The sequence below is a fragment of the Oncorhynchus gorbuscha genome, unplaced genomic scaffold (assembly GCF_021184085.1).
Source record: "Oncorhynchus gorbuscha isolate QuinsamMale2020 ecotype Even-year unplaced genomic scaffold, OgorEven_v1.0 Un_scaffold_1404, whole genome shotgun sequence".
Taxonomy (NCBI): domain Eukaryota; kingdom Metazoa; phylum Chordata; class Actinopteri; order Salmoniformes; family Salmonidae; genus Oncorhynchus; species Oncorhynchus gorbuscha.
Window position 1 is genome coordinate 78964 of NW_025746190.1, and position 6789 is coordinate 85752.

The 6789-nt window shown below is 43.2% G+C and overlaps 1 pseudogene; it reads left to right on the forward strand.

Moving 5' to 3' along the window:
• LOC124022479 overlaps positions 1-3354 on the forward strand; it is a 51127-nt pseudogene extending 47773 nt beyond the window's left edge.
• The last annotated feature ends 3435 nt before the right edge of the window (positions 3355-6789 follow it).

Below are 6789 nucleotides of genomic sequence, written 5' to 3' on the forward strand. Positions count from 1 at the left end.
AATAAAATAAATTGTCGCAGCGGGCATTGTCATGGAAATTCATCATACTGAGAGAGACTTTGTTATTTCTTCAAACAATCATTTTTTATTTAATATTGATTAATTATTGAAATAATGAAGCTGTTGACCCCACACTCTTGAGTATGTTGCTGAGAGCTTAACCTTGAATGAAAAACAGAGCTCTTATAAATGCTTAGTCAGGGCTGGTTCCACCCTCCCATGCTGATTGGGGGCATCACAACCCATCCTGGGTTCATCCTGTGGTCATCTGCACCTGGTGTTGTTTTAACCCCTCAACCTGGCTGTAGGTTTTTTATCAGTAAGTCATGAATCAATTGTCAGCTCAAGCTCCAGAGGCCCAACTCAGTCCCATAGACACAGATGAGAGAGTACCCATCAAAGCTGTTCGATGTTCGATAAAAAGTATTACAAGGTGCACCTGTGTAATAATAAAGCTGTTCAATCAGCTTCTTGATATGCCACACCTGTCAGGAGGATGGATTATCTTGGCAGAGAATAAATGTTAACTAACAGGGATGAAAAAAATTATGCTTTCTTTTGTTTCAGCTCATTAAACATCCAACACTTTACATGTTGCGTTTATAATTTGTTTATTGTAGTTACTATCAGTTTTAGGAACATCTTTCCAAATATTTCACCTTATTTTTTACTTTACCCAAAATATGACATCAGCGATAGTCAAAATGTTGAAAACCTGTGAACGTCTAAATAAGAAATCGGTCCATTTAAACAGCAGGTGTCAAACCCTTTCAACAACTGAGAGATGTTACTGATGTGCTTTGTGTCTTTGATGTAAAAACCAAGTTTTTGACTATCACACAAAATTACTTCTTTAGTTATTTTATGTTTAACTTCTTGCGTCGAGCAATCCCGTATCCGGGAGCATAATCACAGCCTCAAGCTCATTACCATAACGCAACGTTAACTATTCATGAAAATCGCAAATGAAATGAAATAAATATATTGGCTCACAAGCTTAGCCTTTTGTTAACAACACTGTCATCTCAGATTTTCAAAATATGCTTTTCCACCATAGCTACACAAGCATTTGTTTAAGAGTATTGATAGCTAGCACATCATTAAGCCTAGCATTCAGCAGGCAACATTTTCACAAAAACAAGAAAAGCATTCAAATAAAATCATTTACCTTTTCACCAAGCGGGCACCTGGTAAATGTAGTCTCTTATGGTCAATCTTCCAATGATATGCCTACAAATACGTCACAATGCTGCAGACACCTTGGGGAAACGACAGAAAGTGTAGGCTCATTCCTGGCGCATTAACAGCCATATAAGCGCCCCCTATATCGAAGAAGTTAAGGAAGTGTGTAGGTCGCATTCTGTATCATACAGCTATGAAAGTTATATATTTAGAACTTCCTGCTCGATTGGAATCCAGCGACGTCTGTGTCCTAGAACTGTTTAGTTTGTGTTCTGACTTGTAAAACAGGATGACTAAAATAAGTAGTGTAAACATATCAGTAATTACCAGGAAGCTCTACATTTGTTTTAAAATCATACTAAGATTGTTAAAACAGAGAGATCTGATTCGGATTTACTCTCGTAACACTGTTGTTTCATCATGTGGAGGTTTCATTTGGGTCTCTATTTTTTTTAACACTGTCTTTGGCAGGAGAAAGACCAGACTCAGAGGAACCAGAGCCAGGGATGTCCAAACCAGCAAGAAGACACCAGTGTTCCCAGTGTGGAAAGCGTTTTAATGATTTGGGGAAGCTGGAACGACACGAGAGAATACACAGAGGGGTGAAGCCTTACCACTGCTCCCAGTGTGGAAAGGGTTGTAACAATTTGGGGGCGCTGAAACTACACGAGAGAATACACACAGGGGAGAAGCCTTACCACTGTTCCCAGTGTGGAAAGAGTTTTAGCCAGGCAGGTAACATGAAAATACACGAGAGAATACACACAGGGGAGAAACCTTACCGTTGCTCTCAGTGTGGCAAGTGTTTTATCCTGCTAGGGGCCTTGAAGCAACATGAGATAATACACACCGGGAGAAGCCTTACCACTGCTCCCAGTGTGGGAAGAGTTTTAATCGGTTACACTCCCTCAAATATCATGAGCGTATACACACAGGGCAGAAACCTTACCACTGCTCCCAGTGTGGAAAGACTTTTAACCATTTAGGGAATTCAAAAATCATGAGAGAATACACACAGGAGAGAGACCTTACCACTGCTCTCAGTGTGGCAAGTGTTTTAACCTAATAAGGTCCCTGAAACATCACGAGAGAATACACACAGGGGAGAAGCCTTACCACTGCTCCCAGTGTGGGAAGAGTTTTAACCAGTTAGGGAGTCTGAAAAGACACGAGAGAATACACACAGGGGAGAAGCCTTACCACTGCTCCCAGTGTGGAAAGTGCTTCAACCAGTCAGGGGATCGTAAAAAACATGAGAGAATACACACAGGGGTGTTGCCAGTGTGAAAAATGTTTTAAACAGAAAAGTTTCTTGGAACAAAAATGAGAGAATACACACAGGGTAGAAGTTTTACAAATGCTTAGACTGTGGGAAGACATATTTCTCATCACAGTCACTTAAAAGTCACGTGAGAATCCACACAGGAGAGAATAATTACTTCTCCCAGTGTGAATATTGATATTTAACATCACATTATTCTGGTGTGTAGATTTATATTTTACATCACATTGACTTAAAATTCATCAGAGAACGTACACAGTGCTCCAATTGTCTTATATTGTTGATTGAGAATGTGTTTACCTGTTTTTAACGTATGAAATTGAATTGTACAAAGTATACGTAAACATATAGTTGTATGTTTTTATTGGAAAATATGAATTGAATATGGAGTATATAGAGTAAATCAGATTCCATGTGTTTAAATGGTCCTTTTTTAAACTCTGACTGTGTGTGTTTATCTGGGCTGTGTCATTTGTCCAGCACTACAGATAATCAAGTGATATTTGGATGTGATGCATTTGCTCCATTGTTGACATTTACATTGTTGGCCCACTGATGATTTAATGACATTAAAATGTTCACAGTGTCTGTAATGCAAAATGTTAATTGTATGTGTCCACATATCTGAGTATGTGACTAACCTTGTGAAACTGACCTATTATAATCTCCTGTTCCTGGGAGTATCATCCTGCGTTGCAAACCAGCTGCATCTCCGTCTTTTGTATGAATAAAGTCCCTCCCAGGAACAGGAAACTATAAAGATATGTGCTAATCACTCAATGCTTCAGGAATTCAGACTGTCTACACTGCGCTGTGTAACTCTGTTATTCTCTCTGAGCTCAGAAATAAAGAATCTTGGTTTGACTTGGACTCCAGCAGATCCTTATTTTATAATATCCACCACAACTCTCCCACAGATTGCTGTTTATCATTGTCTCAATGAAGAGTTCTTTGTTTTATTTTCCTGGGGTCATTTACAAGCCTCCCACTGGTTGAATTAACTTTGTTTCCACGTCATTTCAACAAAACAAATCTATGTGATGTTTGATTATTGTGGAAAACTGATTGGATTTGTAAAAAGCCATGAACACAGGTATTTTTTATTTTCACCGAACTGGCAACCTAAATCCAATGACAGGGGACATTTTGTGTAGTAGTAGGACTGCTACTTCCTACCTGACTGGTAATAGGACTTCACTGCTACTTCCTACCTGACTGGTAATAGGACTTCACTGCTACTTCCTATCTGACTGGTAATAGGACTTCACTGCTACTTCCTACCTGACTGGTAATAGGACTTCACTGCTACTTCCTATCTGACTGGTAATAGGACTTCACTGCTACTTCCTACCTGACTGGTAATAGGACTTCACTGCTACTTCCTACCTGACTGGTAATAGGACTTCACTGCTACTTCCTATCTGACTGGTAATAGGACTTCACTGTTACTTCCTACCTGACTGGTAATCGCCTTCCGGTTCCGGTTGGAGCGAGTGGTCGCATCTGCACTTGGCTCCCGCGGGTAGTATAACTTTTTCATTATATTTCATTATAGCACAACGGTTTGATTTGTCTAATCTTAGCAATTTCTTCTCAGCTAGCTACATAGCCGTCTTTGTATCAAAGATAATTGCGTAATTATCGTATTTCGCCGTCCTAACGTAGTCTTCACTAGCCAGCTAGCTAACGTCCACTGATTAGCTGCACTGGAGAAACTATTACACTCAACTGAACGACTTGATTAGTGTAGTGTTAGCTAGCTACATAGCTGTCTTTGCTGCCTTCGTATCATCGTATCCAAGATAATTGTGTTGTTTAGGTTTAGAGTGTGTAGAGTGTGTAGTCTTAGAGTGATTATCTTAATTTACCGAGGTTAGCTAGCCAGCTATTTGTCGTCCTTAACGTAGGAGACTCTGCTAGCTAGCCAACGCTAGCCAACGTCTTCTGTATAGAACTCAACTACCCGGTCGCATTCACAGGTAGTATCACATTTTCACTTCATTTCATTACAGTACAACGGTTTGATTTGTTTGATCGTAGCTAGCTACATAGCTAGCTACATAGCCGTCTTTGTATCAAAGATAATTGTGTAGTCTAGAGCGATTTTCTAGGTTCGCTAGCCAGCTATTTGTCGTTCTGTCTCCTCACCACGCGCTCTTCACCACTGGTGTCCCCCAGGGCTCTGTTCTTGGCCCTCTCCTATTCTCGCTATACACCAAGTCACTTGGCTCTGTCATAACCTCACATGGTCTCTCTTATCATTGCTATGCAGACGACACACAATTAATCTTCTCCTTTCCCCCTTCTGATGACCAGGTGGCGAATCGCATCTCTGCATGTCTGGCAGACATATCAGTGTGGATGACGGATCACCACCTCAAGCTGAACCTCGGCAAGACGGAGCTGCTCTTCCTCCCGGGAAGGACTGCCCGTTCCATGATCTCGCCATCACGGTTGACAACTCCATTGTGTCCTCCTCCCAGAGCGCCAAGAACCTTGGCGTGATCCTGGACAACACCCTGTCGTTCTCAACCAACATCAAGGCGGTGGCCCGTTCCTGTAGGTTCATGCTCTACAACATCCGCAGAGTACGACCCTGCCTCACACAGGAAGCGGCGCAGGTCCTAATCCAGGCACTTGTCATCTCCCGTCTGGATTACTGCAACTCGCTGTTGGCTGGGCTCCCTGCCTCTGCCATTAAACCCTTCAACTCATCCAGAACGCCGCAGCCCGTCTGGTGTTCAACCTTCCCAAGTTCTCTCACGTCACCCCGCTCCTCCGTTCTCTCCACTGGCTTCCAGTTGAAGCTCGCATCCGCTACAAGACCATGGTGCTTGCCTACGGAGCTGTGAGGGGAACGGCACCTCAGTACCTCCAGGCTCTGATCAGGCCCTACACCCAAACAAGGGCACTGCGTTCATCCACCTCTGGCCTGCTCGCCTCCCTACCACTGAGGAAGTACAGCTCCCGCTCAGCCCAGTCAAAACTGTTCGCTGCCCTGGCCCCCCAATGGTGGAACAAACTCCCTCACGACGCCAGGACAGCGGAGTCAATCACCACCTTCCGGAGACACCTGAAACCCCACCTCTTTAAGGAATACCTAGGATAGGATAAGTAATCCCTCTCACCCCCCTTAAGTTTTAGATGCACTATTGTAAAGTGACTGTTCCACTGGATGTCATAAGGTGAATGCACCAATTTGTAAGTCGCTCTGGATAAGAGCGTCTGCTAAATGACTTAAATGTAAATGTAATAGGACTTCACTGCTACTTCCTACCTGACTGGTAATAGGACTTCACTGCTACTTCCTATCTGACTGGTAATAGGACTTCACTGCTACTTCCTACCTGACTGGTAATAGGACCTCACTGCTACTTCCTACCTGACTGGTAATAGGACCTCACTGCTACTTCCTACCTGACTGGTAATAGGACCTCACTGCTACTTCCTATCTGACTGGTAATAGGACTTCACTGCTACTTCCTACCTGACTGGTAATAGGACTTCACTGCTACTTTCTACCTGACTGGTAATAGGACTTCACTGCTACTTCCTACCTGACTGGTAATAGGGCCTCCCTGCTACTTCCTATCTGACTGGTAATAGGACTTCTATTTATACAATCAATCAAGCACATTTTTATGGCCTTTAAAAAAAAAATCTCAGCAGTGGTCACAAAGTGCTTTTACAGTAATCTGGCCCAGAGAATCCTTGGACATACAGGGCACCATTGCTCCTGCCATCTCATTCTCCCTGTGTGATGTCATATCCTTTTCCTGTTAAGGCACTTGACCAGCTGAGTGCAGGTGGGCTCTCCTGTGAACATGGGTAAGATAGCATAACGTCCTGTAGGCAGTATAGCATAACATTCTGTAGGCAGTATAGCATAACTTCCTGTAGGCAGTATAACATAACTTCCTGTAGGCAGTATAACATAACGTCCTGTAGGCAGTATAGCATAACGTCCTGTAGGCAGTATAGCATAACGTCCTGTAGGCAGTATAGCATAACGTCCTGTAGGCAGTATAGCATAACGTCCTGTAGGCAGTATAACATAACATTCTGTAGGCCGTATAACATAACTTTCTGTAGTCAGTGTAGGCAGTCTCCACAGACGACCCTGGGTCTCGACCCTGCCCTGTGCAACTGGGTCCTAGACTTCCTGACCGGCCGCTCCCAGGTGGTGAGGGTAGGTAACATCATCTCCACCCCGCTAATCCTCAACACTGGGTCCCACAAGGGTGCGTTCTCAGCCCTCTCCTGTACTCCCTGTTCACCCACAACTGAGTGGCCATGCATGCCTCCAACTCAATCATCAAGTTTGC